This window comes from Cnephaeus nilssonii (genome assembly GCF_951640355.1).
Source record: "Cnephaeus nilssonii genome assembly, chromosome: X".
In the NCBI taxonomy this organism is placed as follows: domain Eukaryota; kingdom Metazoa; phylum Chordata; class Mammalia; order Chiroptera; family Vespertilionidae; genus Cnephaeus; species Cnephaeus nilssonii.
Window position 1 is genome coordinate 86,268,153 of NC_137071.1, and position 21,718 is coordinate 86,289,870.

At 37.5% G+C, this 21,718-nt stretch overlaps 1 pseudogene across 1 annotated transcript in view; it reads left to right on the top strand.

Annotated features, from left to right (window-relative positions):
* The window catches only part of LOC307095351 (nascent polypeptide-associated complex subunit alpha-like), a 34,058-nt pseudogene extending 13,038 nt beyond the window's left edge, over positions 1–21,020 (top strand). Inside the window, exon 2 of the transcript in view lies at positions 20,331–21,020. The product of the transcript in view is annotated as a nascent polypeptide-associated complex subunit alpha-like (transcript). The remainder of the gene's footprint in view (positions 1–20,330) is intronic.
* Positions 21,021–21,718: the final 698 nt, after the last annotated feature.

Sequence of the window (21,718 nt, forward strand, 5' to 3'; positions counted from 1 at the left end):
TGAGAAAATACTTGATATGATTTCTATCTTCTTGATTTTGGAGAGGCTTTGCCTATGTCCTAACATATGGTCTATCTTTGAAAATGACCCATGTGCACTTGAGAAGAATGTATATTCTGTGGCTTTGGGGTGAAATATTCTGAAGATGTCGATTAATTCCATCTGGTCTAGTGAGTCATTTAGGATTGATGTTTCTTTGCTGATTTTTTGTTTAGAGGATTTGTCCAATGGTGATAGTGAGGTATTGAAGTCTCCTACTATGATTGTATTGCTGTCAATCTCTCCTTTGATATCTTCCAGGAGTTTTTTAATGTATCTTGGTGCTCCTGTATTGGGTGCATATATGTTTACCAGAGTTATTTCTTCTTGTTGGATTTCTCCCTTTAGTATTATGAAGTGGCCTTCATTATCTCTTGTAATGTCCTTCACTTTGAGATCTAATTTGTCAGATATAAGTATTGCTACCCCAGCTTTTTTTTCATTTCCATTCGCCTGGAAAACCTTTTTCCATCCCTTTACTCTCAGTCTGTATGCATCCTTTTTTTTGAGGTGGGTTTCCTGTAGACAGCAGATATATGGGTTTTGTTTTCTTATCCAATTTGTTACCCTGTGTCTTTTGATTGGGGCATTCAATCCATTTACATTTAAAGTTATTATTGATAGGCACTTATTTGTCGCCATTTTTATTCTATACCCCTGTGTTCCTTCTTTGCTTCTTCTTTCTTTCTTTCTTTCTTTCTTTCTTTCTTTCTTTTTTTTTTTTTTACAGCAGACCCTTTAGCATTTCTTTCATTGCTGGTTTGGTGGTGCTAAACTCTCTTAGCCCTTTTTTGTCTGTGAAGCTCCTGATTTCACCTTCAATTTTGATTGATAGCCTTGCTGGGTACAGTATTCTTGGATTGAGACCCTTCCTTTGCATGACTTTGTATATTTCATTCCATTCCCTTCTGGCCTGATGAGTTTCTGTTGAGAAATCAGTTGCTAGTCTGATGGGGGTTCCTTTGTATGTAACTGTCTGTCTCTCTCTGGCCGCTTTTAAGATTCTTACTTTGTCATTGGTGTTTGCCAACTTAATTATAATGTGCCTTGGTGTCAGTCTTTTGGGGTTCATTTTGCTTGGAACTCTGTGAGCTTCTTGGATTTGTGTGGGTTTTTTCTTCCCTATATCAGGGAAGTTTTCTGTTATTTCTTCAAACAGGTTTTCTATTCCTTGCTCAGTTTCCTTTCCTTCTGGTACCCCTATTATCCTGATGTTGTTTTGTTTTGTGTTGTCCCAAAGTTCCCTTAGGCTCTCCCCATGCTATCTAATTTTTGTTTCTAGAAGCTGTTGTAATTGGGTATTTTTTTCCATCTTGTCTTCTAGCTCACTTATGCGGTCCTCTGCTTCTTCTAGTCTACTCTTGATGCTTTCTATTGAGTTCTTTACAGCAGTGATGTCATTTTTCATTTCTTCTTGGTTCTTCTTCATTTCCTCTTGGTTCTTACTCATATTGTCGAATTTGTCTTCCATCCTTTTCAGCCACCTTATGACCATTTCTCTGAATTCTTTCTCTGATAGGTTGTTTGCCTCTAATTCGTTTACTTCCTTTTCTGGTGATGCCTGCTTCTCTTTCCTTTGGGGGCTGTTTCTTTGTCTCCCCATGGTCTCTCTTCTCAGGATGTCTGGTTATATAGTTCTCTCTCTCTGGCATTCATTTAAAGGTACAAAATACAACACAACCAGGCACAACACACAAGGCACTGAACAGAATTGTATTCACGATATTAATAACCTCCAATAAAGGTGACCACCAGAGAAAGACAAATTAGGGTATAGGAGTGGAAGAGGGAGAGTAAAAAGAAAGAACAAAACAAAACAAAACAAAACAAAACAAAACAAAACAAAAAAAAGAGTGTGAATCTGAACTTGGGAAAAGAGCAGAAAAAAAAAGGAAAAGAAAAAAAAGTAAGAGGGACAAGAACAATACTAAGAGAGAAAAGGGGAACAAACTATATATATGGGGAGTAGACTCCACTAGAACAACCACTAATCCCAGCAAATTCCAGCAACTCGAGCCTGGAGATTAATACAAACTGCAACACCAACTAATATCAAGTGAGGCAAGGAAAAACAAAAGTAAAAAACAAACAAAAACAAAGCAAACAAAAGAACCAACCAAACAAACAAAAAGAATAATCAAAACAATCTCATAAAAAAGCATAAAAATTCAATCTAATCAACATTCAAGCAAACAACAACAAAAGGCCAGAGAGAAAAATAATTTTTTTAAGGTAGCGTAGAGAGATGTATGTATGGATTTGGAGCAGGGGGTTGGGAATTAGCTATATAAGTAGGGTGAAATTTTAGCAGAGGGTAAACTGAAAAAGTAGGGAAAATCTATAGCCAGAAAGGGTTAAGAAAAACAGGAGACCAAAAGGGGAAAGGTTAGGAGGAGAGTGATGACAAAATGTTAGCGTTGAGATAGGGTAAGGGAAAGATGCAAATAGAATGTAGGACACTAATCCCAAAATACAAGAAAGGGAAAATCAAATGACATTAAAAAAAAGTAAAATAATAGTAATAATAATGCTGATTGAAAATAAAAATGTAATAATTAAAAAGGTGAAAATCGAGTGAGGAAAAAGAAAAAAATTTAGTTTCTTAAGTAAAAGATGCAAAAAATGAAAATAAAAAAATTAGAATAAAAAAATTTTTTAAAAAATTGAAAAAGGAATTAAAATTAAAAAATAGGAAGACTAAAATGTGCAGTAGTGGCTGTCATTCACTTCCTCTAATATTCTGTTTGGTATGCCTGTTTCCCAGTCTGGGCGGTATTTCAGTTCAGCTTCGTTCCACTGCTTCTCAGTGTTGTAAGCCAGTCCTGCTTTTTGAGCTGGCCGTGTCTTAATTTCTCATATTTATTTTTGATTACACCAGAGACAATTAGCGTTTCAGCCCCTGGGTGGCAGTGTTTCTGAATTGACTTCCGGGCCTCTCTAGCTTTTTTTTTTTTTTTTCCCCTCTATGGCACTCACTCCTGGTTTGTGGAGGTGTGCGCCTCAGAGCTGCCTCTCCGATGGTCACACCCAGCTCTGTTTCCAGGTTCCGAAAAAACAACTTCCCCCTGCAGTCTTTCAGGGTTTTTCCACCTGGGTTTTCCTATGTATTGGGCTTAGTAATCAGAGCCGGAAAGAGCCCAAGTGTGCGGACAGTGGGTCTGTGCGCCAGACTAAGTATCCTGCACTCCTTTGAAAATTCTTAGTCTGATCCTCCTCGTCAGATTAAAATGAGTTGCTTTTAAGAGGTCACTTCTGTTAGCAGCTCAGAGGACCCCCTTCCACATTCACGGATCACGGCAGTTCCAACTGCCGCCGATTTTTCTAGGCACAGACCTCCCAGTTCCTGCTGGTCTTGCGGCTCGCGCGCTTCCTTCCCACCACGGGGATTAGAAACCACACCTTATTTCAGGCGAAATCTGACCTTTCCGTGGTGCAGTGAAGAGTTCCTTTGAATCCGAATGTTTGCGCAGATAGGGGACCGGTGTTCTGGTGCTCGCAGCTGTTCAGTGTTTGCAGTTGTCGCGGAAAGTCAGGTTTCCAATAAATTCCTCCTTTCCTTGCAAGATGGCGAGGCGCCCGGTGAGCCCGCAGCTCTGGGAGAAGACCCAGCCCCTGTGGGTGCTAAACGGTCAGGGGAGCCCTGGCCAGCACTCCCCCGCCTTCTCCTGTAGTTTAGCTGTCCCTTGGCCTGCCAATATACAATCCCCTTGCGAACCTCTGTTGCTCCTACTCTCCGCCCCAGGACCAGACTCCAAACAGGACTCTATTCCGTCGCCATTTTTTTTCCTCCGAAAACGGTTTTCTTGACTTTTAGAAAAAAAGTCTCCATGAAATGAGGAAAGGAGGAAAATTAGGAGAATTATCAGGGGGAAAATAATGTAAACATTGTATGTTTTTTAAAATATATTTTTATTGATTTCAGAGAGGAAGGGAGAAAGAGAGAGAGAGAGATAGAAACATCAATGATGAAAGAGATCCATTGATAGGCTGCCTCCTGCACGCTCTACACTGGGGATTGAGCCCACAACCAGGGCATGTGCCCAGACCGGAAATGGAACTGTGACCACCTGGTTCATAGATTGATGCTCAACCACTGAGTCACACCATTGTATGCTTATTATCTCCTACTCTTTCCAAATGTCTTTTCATTTTCAAATATATTCACTGTCTTTGAAGGAAGGGATGCAAAAAAAAATGGATGCCTCCTTTTTAGCAGGGAAGCATATAGGTTTTGAAGCCTATATCCTGTCTAGAGATATCTTAAGTCCTCTTCACAAAAAGAAGCCAAGAGTTTCACTGTTTCTTCCCCAACTGAATTATGATTTTCCACTTAAAAACAGCATAAGAAATTTGCATATCTCACCAAAAACTGAACAGACCATCTGCATCTGCCTGCATCACAGGTAAACTTCTACAGTCATGGAATCTATGCCTGAATAGCTATTGATTGCCTAGGTACAAGTATATTAACTCTTTCATACCATTAAGTTAATCTTGTTGGTCTCCCTGATTGCTTTATCTTCCAAGAAACATTAATTTGGACACTGAATGTCACCCTTTACTATCATGTTGTTAGTGTACTGCATACCATGCTGGTACAAATGGTTTTCCCTTCCTTTTTATCACTTACAAAATTTAAAAATAAATCAGATATAAATATAAGAGCCAAAACTATAAAAGTCTTAGAAAAATTATAAGAGTAAATATTCATGACCTTGGATATGGCAACATTTCCTTATTTATGACACCAATAGCATAAACAATGAAAGAGAAAAGACAAATTTGATTTTTTCCAATTTTAAAAGTTACACTCACCTCCTCCCAGGACCAAACTGGAATTACAACTAAAATATAGAGCAATCAACCTGAATAACCAACTGAAGACTAACTGAAGAGAAGTCTTATAATGAAGGATTTACAAAAGAAGCTACATCAAAACTGGAAGGAAAGTTGGAGAAGCAAAAAGGGTTGGCCCCACTGTCATGGGCAGTGGTTGAGATTCTAGAGAGATATCTCTCCTGCAAAGGTTCCCTTTGAGAAGCATGGCCCTCAACCCCAAGCCAGGCTCCACAGTTCAGAGCACTAGAGCTGGGAAAAGGTGCCCACATAACATCTGGCTGCAAAAATCAGCATGGATTCTGTCCACGAGAAAGATATAGGAGACTGCTAGAGACACAGGTGCACAATTAAAGAGCCAATGCACAAAATCTGGTTCTCAGCAATTCACCTTAGGTACTGGGAGAAGGAGGGCAGACCAGGCTAGAGTCACATAAGGAGAGACTAGGGTGTGTGGCTCTGGGGAGAGAACTGAAGGGACAGCCAGCAGGATCCCTATGCTGAATCACACTCACACCAAAGTTTCAATCTTTTTTGGGTGGAACATCCCCATCCATACAGCAACAGCCTAGGGGAAGGCAACAGCCCTACCCTCTGGACTCTCTGTCACCCCACCCTGCAGAGCTTGTACTGCTGAGGAGTCAGCTGTGTGGGCAGAAGTATCTAGGCAGATTTAGGGGGTGTCAGTGACTGAGTTGTGTTTCTTTGAGGCAGGGCCTATTCCTCCCACTTTCCCATGAACTTGAGGTCTGGGCAGAGTCTGGGACAGACTGAATTGTGTGGCTCTGAGGCAGAGGCCACTGCCCCCATCTTCCCCCAAGTCTGACAGGCACATCCCCATTCACAGGAAATCCACTAGCCCTATCCTCCAAACTCCCAGTGGACCTACCCTGCTGAGATCCACCTCCTGGTAGAATCTATAACAGACTGAATTGTGTGGCTCTAGAACAGGGACCATTTTTTCCTCGCATACCCAATTAGTGCAGAACCCTCTCTTAACACAACTAAAATTAGGTCAGTTTGGGCCTGATAAAGTCTGCTGACCACATCCTGACAACTTCTTGAGACACCCACCCCAACACAAAGGTGTGCAAGGATCCAGCAAGTGGCATCTAGACTTGAGGTGCTGTGGGGCATTTGCTGACTGGCCTCAGACCGAGCACTGGCACCAACTTTAAACCTGTATCAATCCAGTGAACACTACATGCCCCTACCCAGTGATTCACTGAGAATCTACCTCATGCAACTCGAACACTGATATAGGCTCTTTCAGTGACTAAGTCTAGCAGGTAGCCAGAAGGCAGGCAGAATTTGGGGTGCCTTGGGACTTTTGCTGACCTACCCCTGGCCTGGTGCTGGTAAGAGCCATCCTTGGTACACAGCTTGGTTCTCTCCATGCATACTTTCCAGGCCCAGCAGAGGCAGCCACAAACTATGGATTGCTCTGTAGCTCTAAACAGTTGCCCAGGGCCAGTCCCAGGCAGCACCTGACATTAGCCTGCAACAGAGTCCCTCCCAAGACACCCCAAAACCAACACACCTAGCAATCAACTTCATACAACATCAGAGCAGGATACAATTCACTTCACAAAGTGGCATATACAAAGGGAGATCTTGGCAGGCACCAGACATGGCTGAGCAAATTATGCTTCATATGGTCAGCACCTATACAACAGGTCATACACTGTGGTCAGGGTTGGCCTTCACAGTCAGCACCTGAGGCCACACACAAGTGGACCAGTAGCAATAAAAAATCAATTACAATAGGAAGACCCACATAGCTCACAAAAGGGATATTTGTGGAGCATCCAGCACAGGTGATCAAGGATACTGTTCCATTGGAACCCACAGGACACTTACTATGTATGTAAGGCCACCCTCCTGAGACTGGGACTCATAGAAGATCTACCTAGTACATAAAAATAAACACAAAGAGGCAGCCAAAAAGGGGAGACAGAGAAATATGCACCAAGTGAATAAACAAGATAACTCTCCAGAAAAAGAGCTAAATGAAATGAGGCAAGAAATTTATAAAATATAGAGTTCAAAAAATGGTTTAAAAAATGCTAAAGGAACTTAGTGAGAACTACAATGGAACTTAATAAGGAATACAACAGCATAAAAAAGGACAGATAATCCATAAAAAGGAGTCAGAAATGAAGAATAAAATATCTGAAATGAAGAATGCACTAGAAGGAATAAATAGTAAGGTTGATGAAACAAAGGATCAAATCCGTGATTTGGAAAACAAGGTTGCAGAAAACACCCAACCAGAGCCATAAAAAGAAAAAAGAATTTTAAAAATGAGGATAGTTTAAGGGACCTTTGGGACAACATGAAGCATACCAACATTTGCATCATAGGGATACCAAAAGGAAAAGAGAGAGAGTAAGTAATCAGAACCTATTTGAAGAAATAATGACAGAAAACTTCCCTAATCTGGTGAATAAATAAGACACACAAGTCCAAGAAGCACATAGAGTCCCAAACAAGATAAACCTGAAAAGGTCTACACTAAGTCATACCACAATTTAAATGCAAAGGTTAAAGACAAAGAGAAAATCATAAAAGATACAAGAGAAAGACAGTTAGTTATATATAAGGGAGCTCCCATAAAACTGTCAGCTGATTTCTCAATAGAAACACTTCAGGCCAGAATGGATTGGCATGAAATATTCAAAATGTTGAAAATCAAGGACCTACAACCAAGACAACTTTACCCAGCAAAGCTATCATTTAAAATTTAAGGAGAAATAAAGAGCTTCATAGGGGACTAGAGGAGTCTGTTACCACCAAACCAGTATTATGAGAAATAATAAACAGCCTTCCAGAAGGAGGAAGAGGAGGATGAAGTGGAGGAGGAGGAGGAGGAAGAGAAGGAGGAGGAGGAAGAGAAGGAGGAGGAGGAAGAGAAGGAGGAGGAAAAACAACAGAGGAACATAGTTAAAAGAATAAAATGGCAATAAATGTGCACCTATCAATAATCACTTTAAATGTAAATGTCTTAAATGCTCCAATAAAAAGATATAGGGTAGTTCAATGGAAGAGAAAACAAGACCCGTATACATATGCTGTCTACAAGAGAACCACCTCAGAACAAAAGATATACACAAACAAAAAGTAAAGGGGTTGACAAAGATATTTCATGCAAATTGAAATAGAAAGAAAAGCTGGTGTAGCAACACTTTATTATGACAAAATAAACTTTAAAACAAAGCCTATAATAAGAGACAAAGAAGTACACTACATAATGATAAAGGGAGAAATTCAACAAGAGGATATAAACCTTGTAAACTTTTAGGAACCCAACATAGGAGCACCTAAATATATAAAGCAAATCTTGATGGACATAAAGGGAGAGGTCAACAGTAATACAGTCATAGTAGGAATTTTAACACCTCATTAACATCATTGGATAGGTCTTCCAGATAGAAAATCAACAAAGAAGGGCATTACTTGGCACACTAGATCAAATGAATTTAACATCTTCAGAGTATTCAACCCAAAGCAGAAGAATATGCAATCTTTTCAAGTACACATGAAAAATTTTCTAGGATAGACCACATGTTAGGACACAAAACAAGTCTCAATAAATTTAAGAATATTGAAATCATATCAAGCATCTTCTCTGATCATAATGATATGAAACTATAAATCAATCACAGGGTTTAAAAAAAAAACACCCTGAAAAACACACAAAGATATCGAGGCTAACTAATATGTTACAACGAATGGTTAAAAATGAGATCAAGGAAGAACTCAAAAGATACCTAAAAACAAATGAAAATGAAAATGCAACATCCAAAATCTATGGGACACAGAAAAAGCAGTCCTAAGAGAGAAAATAAAAGCATTACAGGACTACCTCAAGAAACAAGAAAAATGTCAGATAAACAGTCTAATTTTACACTTAAGTGAACTAGAAATAGAACAACAAAGAAAGCACAGAGTAGAAGAAGGGAAATGATAAAGATAGGAGCAGAAATAAACAAAATAGAGTATATAAAAAAACAGTATAAAATATAAATGACTCCAATAGCTGGTTCTTTGAAAAGATAAACAAGACTGGCAAACCATTAACCACATTCATCAAGAAGTTAAAAAAAAAAGGAAAGGAAAGGAAAGGAAAGGGAAGGGAAGGGAAGGAAAGGAAAGGAAAGGAAAGGAAAGGAAAGGAAAGGAAAGGAAAGGGAAGGGAAGGGAAGGGAAGGGAAGGGAAGGGAAGGGAAGGGAAGGGAAGGAAAGGAAAGGAAAGGAAAGGAAAGGAAAGGAAAGGAAAGGAAAGGAAAGGAAAGGAAAGGAAAGGAAAGGAAAGGAAAGGAAAGGAAAGGAAAGGAAAGGAAAGGAAAGGAAAAGATAGATGCCAAATAAATAAAATCAGAAATAAAAAAGAAGTAACAACTGACACCAAAGAAATTCAAAGAATTATAAGAAAATATTATGAATATTATGTAAACAAATTGGACAATCTGGATGAAATGGATGAATTTTTAGAAACAGACTATCTTTTAAAACTAAATCAGGAATAATGATAAAATCTAAATAGACACATTACAATCAATGAAATTAAAGCAGTAATGAACATACTTTCAACAAAGTCCTGGACTGGATGGCTTAACATGGAAATTATACCAAACTTTCAAAGAAGAGCTAGCACCGATCTTTCTCAAACTATTCTAAAAAATTCAAGCAGAGTGAAGACTCCCAAGCTTATTTTATGAGGCCAACATCATCTTAATTTCAAAACCAGATAAAGACACTAAAAAGAAAGAAAATTGTAGGCCAATGAACATAGATGTTAAAATCCTCAACAAAATATTAGCAAATTGGTTCCAGCAATATATTAAAAAGATCATACACCATGACCAAGTGGGATTTATTCCAGGGATACAAAGCTGGTACTATATTTACAAATCAATAAATGTTATACATCACATAAATAAATGGAAAAACAAAACACACATGGTCATATCAATGGAAACAGGAAAAGCATTTGACAAAACCCAACACGTATTTTTTAATTTAAATTCTTTATTGTTTAAAATATTACATAAGTCTCCTGTTTCCCCCAATGACCTCTGCCCAACCAACCCCTGGCACATGCCCTCACCCCTGTGTCTGTGTCCATTGGTTATACTCATATGCATGCACACATGTCCTTTGGGTGATATCTAAACACCTCACACCCTACCACCACTCATAGGTTGGACAGTCTGTTCAATGCTTCTATGACTCTGATTCGATTTTTGTTCATCAGTTTGTGTTGTTAATTATATTCCACAAATGAGGAAGATCATGTGATATTTATCTTTCACTGACTGGCTTATTTTGCTTAGCATAATGCTCTCCAGTTTCATCCAAGATCTTGCAAATGGTAAGAATGCCTTCATTTTTTACAGCAGCATAGTATTCCATTGTGTAGATGTACCACAGTTTTCTAATCCACTCATCTGCTGATGGACACTTAGGCTGTTTCTAAATCTTAGCTATTGTAAATTGTGCTGCTATGAACATATGGGTGCATATATCCTTTCTGATTGGTGTTTCTGTTTTCTTGGGATAGATTCCTAGAAGTGGGATTACTGGGTCAAATGGAAGTTCCATTTTTAATTTTTGAGGAAACGCCATATTGTTATCCACAGTGGCTGCACCAGTCTGCATTCCCACCAGCAATGCAAGAGGGTTACTTTTTCTCCACATCCTCTCCATCACTTGTAGTTTATTGATTTGTTAATGATAGACATTCTGACAGTTGTGAGATGATACCTCATTGTTGTTTTGATTTGCATCTCTCAAATGATTAGTACCTTTGAGCATATTTTCATATGTCTCTCGGCTTTCTGTATGTCCTCTTTTAAAAAGTGTCTATTTAGGTCCTTTGCCCATTTTTTGATTGGATTATTTATCTTCCTTTTGTTAAGTTGTATGAGTTCCCTATAAATTTTACAGATTAAACCCTTATTGGAGATAACATTGGCAAATACGTTCTCCCATGCAGTGGGCTTTCTTGTTGTTTTGTTGATGGTTTCTTTTGCTGTGCAGAAGCTTTTTATTTTGATGTAGTCCCATGTGTTTATTTTCGCCTTAGTTTCCATTGCTCTAGGAACTATATCAGTGAAGAAATTGCTTCGGCATATATCTGAGATTTTGCTGCCTATGGATTCCTCTAGTATTTTTATGGTTTCCCATCTAATGTTTAAGACCTTTATCCATTTTGAGTTTATTTTGTGTATGGTGTAAGTTGGTTGTCTAGTTTCAATTTTTTTTTTGCATGTATCTCCAATTTTCCCAACAAGATTTATTGAAGAGACTTGACTCCATTGTATTCTCTTGACTCCTTTGTCAAATATTAATTGAGCATAATGTCTTGGGTTGTTATCTAGGTTCTCTGTTCTGTTCCATTGGTCTATATGCCTGTTCTTGTGCCAGTACCAAGCAGTGTTGAGAACAGTGGCTTCATAGTATTGTTTGATATCTCGTATTGTGATCCCTCCAACTTTGTTCTTCTTTCTCAAAATTGCTGCAGCTATTTGGGACTTTTTTTTATTCCAGATGAATTTTTGGAGAGTTTGTTTTACGTCTTTGAAGTATACCATTGGCATTTTAATGAGGATTGCATTGAATCTATAGATTGTTTTGGGTAGTATGGACATTTTAATGATGTTGATTCTACCAATCCTTGAACACGGTATATTCGTACATTTCTTTATGTCTTCCTCTATCTCTTTTTTCAGTGACCTGTAATTTTCTGAGTACAGGTCCTTTACCTCCTTGGTTAAATTTATTCCTAGGTATCTTAGTTTTTGTTGCAATGGTAAATGGAATTTTTTTTTTTAGTTTCTCTTTCTGTGAGTTCACTATGGGTGTATAAAAAATGCATAGATTTATGGGTGTTAATTTTATATCCTGCTACATTGCTGAATTCATTTATTAATTCTAGCAGTTTTTTCATGGAATCTTTAGGGTTTTCTATGTACAAGATCATGTCATCAGAAAATAATGACAATTTTACTTCTTTTCCAATTTGGATGCCTTTTATTTCTTCTTGCCTGATTGCTATGGCTAGCACTTCTAGTACAATGTCAAACAGGAGTGGTGAAAGTGGGCATCCCTGTCTGGTTCCTGTTCTTAGTGGAAATGGTTTTAGTTTTTTTCCATTGATTATGATGTTGGCTGTAGGTTTGTCATATAAGGCTTTTATTCTGTTGAGGTATGATCCTTCTATTTCCACTTTATTGAGAATGTTTATCAGGAAAGGGTTTTGGATTTTGTCAAATGCCTTTTTATCGTCAATTGATATGATTAGGTGGTTTTGTTTCTCAATTTGTTTATGTGATGTGTCACATTGATTGATTTGCAGATATTGCACCAGCCTTGCATCCATGGATTAAATCCCACTTGGTTATGGTGTATGATCTTTCTAATGTAATGCTGGATCCGAATTGCTAGAATTTTATTGAGGATTTTAGCATCTATGTTCATCAGGGATATTGCCCTGTAATTCTCTTTCTTTGTAGTGTCTTTATCTGGTTTTGGGATTAGGGTAATGCTGTCTTCATAGAAAGAGCTTGGAATTATGCCTTCCTCTTGAATTTTTTGAAATACTCTGAGGAGGATAGGTTTTAGTTCTTCTTTGAATATTTGGTAAAACTCCCCTGTGAAGCCATCTGGCCCCAGGCTTTGTTTGCTGAAGTATTTTGGATGACTACTTAAATTTCCTCCTTAGCTTTTGACCTGTTGAGATTTTTTATTCTTCTTGGTTGAGTTTTGGAAGGTCATATTTTTCTAAGAATATGTCCATTTCCTCTAGATTGTTTAGTTTGATGGAATAGAGTTGTCCATAGTATATATATATATATATATATATATATATATATATATATATATATATATATAGTTTTACAATCCTTTGTATTTCTGTGGGTTCTGTTGTTATTTTGTCTCTTTCATTTCTGATTTTTTTTCTTGAGTCCTCTCTCTTTGCTTCTTGGTGAGCCTGGCTACAGATTCATCACTCTTGTTTATCCTTTCAAAGAACCAACTCTTGGTTTCATTGATCTTTTGTATTGTTGGGTTTTTTTGTTTGTTTGTTTGTTTTGTTTTTTGGTCTCTATGTCATTTATTTCTACTCTGACCTTTATTATCTCCTTCCTTCTGCTCACTCTCAGATTTTCTTGGTGCTCTCTTTCTAATTCTTGAAGTTGTTTTCTTCTTTTCTGAGGTAGACCTGTTATGCTATGCACTTTCCTCTCAGGACTGTTTTCACTGTGTCCCGTAGGTTTTGGATTGCTGTGTTTTCATTTTCAGTCATTTCCAGAATGTTTTAAATTTCTTCTTTGATAACCCAATCATTGTTTAATATCATGCTATTCAGCCTCCAAGTGTTTAACTTTTTCTGATTGTTTTTATTGTAGTTCATTTCTAATATAATGGCATTGTAGTCTGAGAAGATGCTTGATATTATTTCAATCCTTTTTTTTGGTTTGGTTTTTTGCTTTTTTATTTGTTTGTTTTAATTTATTGTTTAAGTTATTACAAATAGTAGTGTACATCTCTCCTATTTTTCCCCATTGACCACCCACCGGCTTCCCCTACCCCCCGGTACTTGCCCTCACCTCCCAGTGTCTTGTGTCTATTGGTTGTGCTTATATGCATGCATACAAGTCCTTCCGCTGATCTTTTAACACTGCCCCACCCCCGCTCAAACCTCCCATACCTTCCCCCTATAATTTGACAGTCTGTTCGATGCTTCTTTACCTCTATTTTGTTCAACAGTTTATAATGTTCTTTATATTCCATAAATGAGTTAGATCATGTGGTATTTATCTTTCATTGACTGGCTTATTTCACTTAGCATAATGCTCTCCAGTTTCATCCATGCTGTTGCAAATGGTAAGAATTCTTTCTTACAGCAGCTTAGTATTCCATTGTGTAGATGTACCACAGTTTTCTAATCCATTCATCTGCTGATGGACATTTAGGCTGTTTCCAAATCTTAGCTATTGTAAATTGTGCTGCTATGAACTTAAGGGTGCATATATCCTTTCTTATTGTTGTTTCTGTTTTCTTGGGATATATTCCTAGAATTGGTATTACTGGGTCAAATGGCAGTTCCATTTTTAATTTTTTGAGGAAACACCATACTGTTTTTCACAGTGACTGCACCAGTCTGCATTCCCACAAGCAAAGCAAGAGGGTTCCTTATTCTCCGCATCCTCTCCAGCATTTGTTGTTTGTTGGTTTGTTGATGATAGCCATTCTGACAGGTGTAAGATGGTACCTCATTGTTGTTTTGATTAGCATCTCTCAGAAAATTAGTGACTTTGAGCATGTTTTCAAATGTCTCTTTGCTTTCGGAATGTCCCCTTTTGAAAAGTGTCTATTTAGGTCCTTTGCCGATTTTTTGATTGGATTTTTTATCTTCCTTTTGTTAAGTTGTATGAGTTCCCTATAAATTTTACAGATTAAACCCTTATTGGAGATAACATTGGCAAATATGTTCTCCCATGCAGTGGGCTTTCTTGTTGTTTTGTTGATGGTTTCTTTTGCTGTGCAGAAGCTTTTTATTTTGATGTAGTCCCATTTGTTTATTTTGTCTTTAGTTTCCATTGCTCTAGGAGCTGAATCAGTAAAGATATTGCTATAACAAATGTCTGCTATTTGGGTACTTATGGCTTCTTCTAAGGTTTTTATGGTTTCCCAACTTATGTTTACGTCCTTTATCAATTTTGAGTTTGTTTTTTTGTGTGGTGTACGTTGGTGGTCTAGTTTCATTTTTTTGCAAGTATCTGTCCAGTTTTACCAATCCCATTTATTGAAGAGACTGTCTTGTCTCCATTTTATACTCTTGACTCCTTTGTCAAATATTAATTGAGCATACTGGCTTTTGTTGATTTCTGGGTTCTCTGTTCAGTTCCACTGGTTTATATGTCTGTTCTTGTGCCAGTACCAGGCCGTTTTGAGAACAGTAGCTTTGTAGTATAGCTTGATATCTGGTATTGTGATCCCTCTAACATTTTTCTTCTTTCTAAGATTGCTGCAGCTATTCAGGGTCTTTTTTCTTATTCCAGGTGAATTTTTGGAGAATTTTTTCTAGTTCTTCAAAGTATGCCATTGGTATTTTAATGGGGATTGCATTGAATTTATAGATTGCTTTGGTTCGTATGGACATTTTAATGATGTTGATTCTACCGATCTATGAACATGGTATATTCTTCCAATTGTTCATTTCTTCCTGTATCTCTTTTTTTAGTGTCCTGAAATTTTCTAAGTACAGGTTCTTTGTCTCCTTGGTTAAGTTAATTCCCAGGTATCTTAATTTTTTTGTTGTAGTGCTGAATTGGATTGCTTTTTAAATTTCTCTTTCTGTGAGTTCATTATTGGTGTACAGAAAAGTCACAGACTTCTGGGTGTTAATTTTATGTAATGCGCCATTGCCAAATTCATTTATTAATTTCAGTAGTTTTTTTATGGAGTCTTTGGGGTTTAATATGTACAATATCAGATCATCTGCAAATAAGGACAGTTTTACTTCTTTTCCAATTTGTATGACTTTTATTTCTTCTTCTTGTCTGATCACAATGGCTAGTACTTTCAATACTATGTTGAACAGGAGTAGTGAGAGTGGGCATCCCTGTCTTGCTCCAGTTCTTACGGGAAATGGTTTTACTTTTTGCCCATTGAGTATAATGTTGGCTGTTGGTTTGTCATATATGGCTTTTGTTATGTTATCCTTCTATTCCCACCTTGCTGAGAGTTTTTATCAAGAAAGGGTGTTGGATTTTGTCAAATGCTTTTTCTGTGTCAATTGATATGATTATATGGTTTTTATCTCTCAGTTTGTTTATGTATTTATCACATTTATTGATTTGTGGGTATTGTACCATCCTTGCATCCCTGGAATAAATCCCACTTGGTCATGGTGTATGATCTTTATAATGTAATGCTGGATTTGATTTGCTAGAATTTTGTTGATAATTTTGTCATCTATGTTCATGAGGGATATTGGCCTGTAATTCTCTTTCTTTGTATTGTCTTTATCTAGTTTTGGGATTAGGGTAATACAGGATTTGTAGAAAGAGCTTGGTAGTGTTCCTTCCTCTTGAATTTTTTGGGATAGTCTGAAGAAGATAGGTTGTATTTCTCCTTTGAATGTTTGATAAAACTCCTCTGTAAAGCCATCTGGTCCAGGGCTTTTGTTTGTTGGAAGATTTTTTTATTACAGCTTCAATTTCCTCCATAGTTATCAGCCTATTCAGATTTTTTATTCCTCCTGGTTTAATTTTGGAAGGTCACATTTTTCTAGGAATATGTCAGTTTCTTCTAGGTTGAACAGTTTGTTGGAGGACAGTCACTCATAGTATTTTTTTACGATTCTTCATATTTCTGTGGGGTCTGTTTTTATTTCACCTTTTTCATTTCTGATTTTGTTTATTTGGGTCATCTTTCTTTGCTTCTTGGTGAGCCTGGCTAAAGGTTCATCAATCTTGTTTATCCTTTCAAAGAACCAGCTCTTGGTTTCATTGATTTTTTTGTATTATTTGTTTGTTTTTTGGTCTCTATTTCATTTATTTCCACTCTGATCTTTATTATTTCCTTCCTTCTGCTCACTTGGGCTTTTCTTATTGTTCTCTTTCTAATCCTTGAAGTTGCAGAGTTATATGGTTTATTACCAGTTTTTCTTGTTGTTTTTTTAGGTAGGCCTGTAAAGCTATACATTTTCCTCTCAGGATTGCTTTCAACTGTGTCCCAAAGATTTTTGATTGTTGTGTTTTCATTGTCATTTGTTTCCAGGATGTTATTTATTTCTTCTTTGATCTCTTTGGTAACCCATTGTTTAATATTGTGCTATTCAGCTTCCAAGTGTTTGAATTTTCATGATTGTTTTTCCTGTAATTGATTTCTAATTTTATGCCATTTTGATCTGAGAAGATGCTTGATATGATTTCAGTCTGCTTTAATTTGGAGAGACTTTGCCTGTGTTACAATATGTGATCTATCTTTGAAAATGCCCCATGTGTGCTTGAGAATGTATATTCTGTAGTTTTGGGGTGAAATGTTCTAAAGATGTTGATTAAGTCCATCTGATCTAGTGAGTCATTTAGGATTGATATTTCTTTGTTAATTTTTTGTCTAGAGAATTTATCCAGTGATGTTAATGGGGTATTAAAGTCTCCTACTATGATTGTGTTACTTTCAATCTCTCCCCTGATATCTTCCAGAAGTTTTTTTATGTATTTGGGTGCTCCTGCATTGGGTGCATATATATTTACCACAGTTATATCCTCTTGTTGTATCAATCCCTTTAGAATTATGAAGTGGTCTTTCTTGTCTCTTGTTATGGTCTTCACTTTGAGGTCTATTTTGTCAGATATAAGCATTGCTACCCCAGCTTTTTTTTTTTCATTTCCATTTGCCTGATAGATATTTTCCATCCCTTCACTTTCAGTCTGTGTGAGTACCTTTTTCTGAGGTGGGTCTCCTGTAGACAGCATATATATAGGTCATGTTTTCTTATCCATTTAGTCACTCAATGTCTTTTTATTGTAGCATTTAATCCATTTATGTTTTATGTTATTATTGATAGGTACTTGTTTGTAGCCATTTCTGTGCTTTAAGCCTGTGTTCCTTCCTCCCCTTCTGTTTCTTCTTTTTACAGCATTCCTTTTAGTATTTCTTGCATTGCTGGTTTGGTAGTGATACATTTCCTGAGCTTTTTTTTGTCTATGAAGCTCCTGATTTTCCCTTCAATTTTGATTGATAGTCTTGATGGGTAGAATATTCTTGGATTCAGTCCTTTGATTTGCATCACTTTGTATACTTCATTCCGTTCCCTTCTGTCCTGACGTGTTTCTGTTGAGAAATTATTTGACAATATAATGGGAGATCCTTTATAGGTAACTCTGCCTCTCTCTTACAGACTTTAAGATTCTCTCTTTGTTGTTAACATTTGCCATTGTAATTACAAAGTGTCTTGGGGTGGGTCTTTTTGGGTTCATCTTGTTTGGGATTCTCTGTGCTTGTGTGACATTTTCTTCCCCATATTAGGGAAGTTTTCTGTCATTATTTCTTCAAATTGATTCTCCAATCCTTGCTGGTCTTCTTGTCCTTATAGCTCCCCTATTATATGTATGTTACTTCATTTCATGTTGTCCCAAAGCTCCCTTAGGCTCTCCTCCTGCTTTCTATTTTTTTGTCCAATTACTATTCAGTTTGGGCATGTTTCTCTGCCCTATCTTCTAGCTCACTAATTCGTTCCTCCACTTCTCTTAGTCTGCTGTTAAAACCTTCCATCATGTGTTTTATTGTAGCTAAATCACTTTTGATTTCTTCTTGTTTCTTACATAGGTTGTTGATTTTTCGTGTCCATCTAGTTTATGAACTATATAACCATTATTCTGAATTATTTTTCTGAGGTATTTTATGCCTTCGTTTCATTTAGTTCCTTTTCTCCCCCAATTCCTCCTTTTCTTTCCATTGAGGGTTGCTTTTTGTCTCCCCATTTTTGTTGTCACTGAAGGGTCCAGGCGCCAACGTGTGTGGGGCCTGAGCTGTGGTGGCAGCTTGGCAAGAGTGTTACACACCTCAACAGCCAGGGACCAGGTTGGGTCCCTTGGAGATGTGGCTACCATGGTCCGGCGGGATCCACATACACCAAAGTCAATGGCTCATTTGAGATGTGTGGGACCTGTGCCGCCACAGCAGGTAGTTGAGAGGGGAATGCACTCTGGGACTCACAGGAGCCTGAGGCTGGGATGGGTGGAATCAGTGTCTGCATCTGTGAGTCTGCAGCTGTGGTAGCAAGTCTTTTTCCAGAGTGGCTGTAGAGTCTCGGTTTTTGTGTAAGGCCAGTCTGAGTGGTGGTGAGACTCGGCTCCTAGTCACAGCAGCTCTACCCTTCCCAACACCCATTTTTAATAAAAACTCTCAGCAAAATGGGAAAAGAGGGATCATGCCTCAACATAATAAAGGCCAAGAAACATATGATGACATGCTCAAAGTCACTAATTATCCAAGAGATGCAAATCAAGACAACAATGCGGTATTATCTAACACCTGTCAGAATGGATATCATCAATAAATCAACAAATGACAAGTGCTGGCGAGGATGTGGAGAAAAAGGAACTCTCCTTTACTGCTGTTGGGAATGCAGACTGGTGCAGCCACTGTAAAGAATAGTATGGAGTTTCCTCTAAAAACTAAAAATGGAACTCTCATTTGACCCAGTAATACCACTTCTAGATATATTTCCCAAGAAACTAGAAACACCAATCAGAAAGGATATATGGACCCCTATGTTCATAGCAGCACAATTCACCATAGCTAAGATTTGGAAACAGCCCAAATGCCCATCAGCAGATGAGTGGATTAGAAAACTATGGTACATCTACACAATGGAATACTACGCTGCTATAAAAAAGAAGGAATTCTTACCATTTGCAACAGCATGGATGGATCTGGAGAGCATTATGCTAAGTGAAATAAGCCAGGCAATGAAAGAAAAATACCACATGATCTCATTCATTTATGGAAAATAAATAACATTATAACCTGATGAACAAAAAGATAAATACAGAGGCAGTAAATCATCAAACAGACTGTCAAATACAACGGGAAAGCTGGGGAATTCTAGGGAGTGGGGGAAAGAGATCAACCGAAGGACTTGTATGCATGCATATAAGCACAACCAATTGACACAAGACACTGGGGGGGGGATGAGGGCATGCGACAGGGGGTAGGGGAGGCTAAGGAACAGTCAATGGGGGAAAAGGGAGATATATGTACTACTATATGTAATACTTTAAACAATAAAAAAAATTTAAAGATTTTTTAAATGTCCATACTACCCAATGCAATTTATAGATTCAATGTGATTCCTATGAAGATACCAGTCACACATTTCACAGAACTAGAACAAATAGTCCAAAAATTTATACAAACCTACACCACAAAAAAAAGAACAGTAGAAACAGTGATCTTGAGAAAGAAAAACAAAGTTGGAAAAATCACATTACCTGATATTGAACTACTACAAGGAAAATAATCAAAACAGCAATGCACTGGCATAAAAACAGACATATAAATCATTGGAACAGAATAGAGAGCCCAGAAATAAAACCTCACCTTTATGGACATTTGATACTTGACAAAGGAGGCAGAATTTCATAGGGGTAAAGACAATCTACTCATTAAATGAGGTTGGTAAAATTGGACAGATACGTGCCATAAAATGAAACTAGACCACCTTCTTGCACTATACACAAGAATAAACACAAAATGGATTAAATATTTTGTTAGACTCAAAACTATAAATATCCCAGAAGAAAACAGGCAGTAAAATCTTGGACATTGCTTGTAGTGATATTTTTTTCTGATATATCTCCTTGGGCAAGGGAAACAAAAGAAAAATAAACAAATGAAACAACATCAAACTAAAATGTTTTTTCACTGCAAAGGAAATAAAAAGGCAGCTGCTGCCATCTTGGTTCCGTGTTCCTTGCACAAAACTCCCTGTGAAGCCACAAAAACCATCCCTACTACATAGCAGGAATTGCCACAAACCCTGGCTGAGATAGGGTATGAAACAGAATCTGACAGTGTTGAATACCAGAGCTCAAGGAACAAAATTCCACATAGGCAACCACACAATCCCAGCTAACAGCAGCAGCTGATATCGATGAAGAACCAGTCAGTAAAACAAAACATAGTCAAGTGTAAAGAAGGCACAGAAGGCTATGTCCAAACTGGGCCTTTGACAGGTTACAGAGGTTACTATGGCCATTATCAGGAAATCTAAGAATATCCTTTTTGTCATCACAAAACCAGATGTCTACAAGAGCCCAGTTTCAGATACCTACATAGTTTTGGGGGAAGTGAAGATTGAGGATTTATCTCTGCAAGCACAGACAGTAGCTGCTAAGAAATTCAAAGTTCAAGGTGAAGCTATCTCAAACATTCAAGAAAACACACAGACCCCAACTGTATAAGAAGAGAGTGAAGAGGAAGAAGTTGATGAAACAGGTATGGAAGTTAAGGACATAGGGGGAATTGGTCATGTCACAAGCAAATGTGTTAAGAGAAAAGGTCGTTCAAGCCCTGAAGAACAACATGATATTGTAAATGCTATTATGGAATTAACAATGTAACCATCTAAAAATGAGGACCTTTTTTTGGTGTTTCAAAAGAGTTACTGCAGCTTGGATTGAAATTTGTACTATTTCTATCTTTAATACAGTTACGGCTTCTTAAAAAAGTTGAAAAGACAACCCACTGAATAGGAGAACATATTTGCCAATGATACATACAATAAATGGTTAATATCCAAAATTTATAAAGAGCTTATACAACTCAACAACAAAATAACAAACAATCCAACTATAAAATTGGCAAAGGACTTAAATAGACACTTCTGCACAGTGGACATACAGAAGGCCAAGAGACATATGAGAAAATGCTCAAAGTCACTAATCATCTGAGAGATGCAAATCAAAACAACAATGAGATATCACCTCACACCTGTTAGAATGGCTATCATCAGCAAATCAACAAATGACAAGTGTTGGTGAGGTTGTAGAGAAAAGGGAACCTAGTACACTGCTGGTGAGAATACAGACTGGTGTAGCCATTATGGAAAACAATGTGGAGTTTCCTCAAAAAATTAAAAATGAAACTCCCATTTGACCCAATGATCCCACTTATATGAATATATCCTAAGAAACCCAAAACACTCATCAGAAAGAATATATGCAACCCTATGCTCATAGCAATGCAACTTATAATAGCTAAGATTTGGAAACAGCCAAAGTGCCCATCAGCAGATGAGTGGATAAAAAAGCTGTGGTAC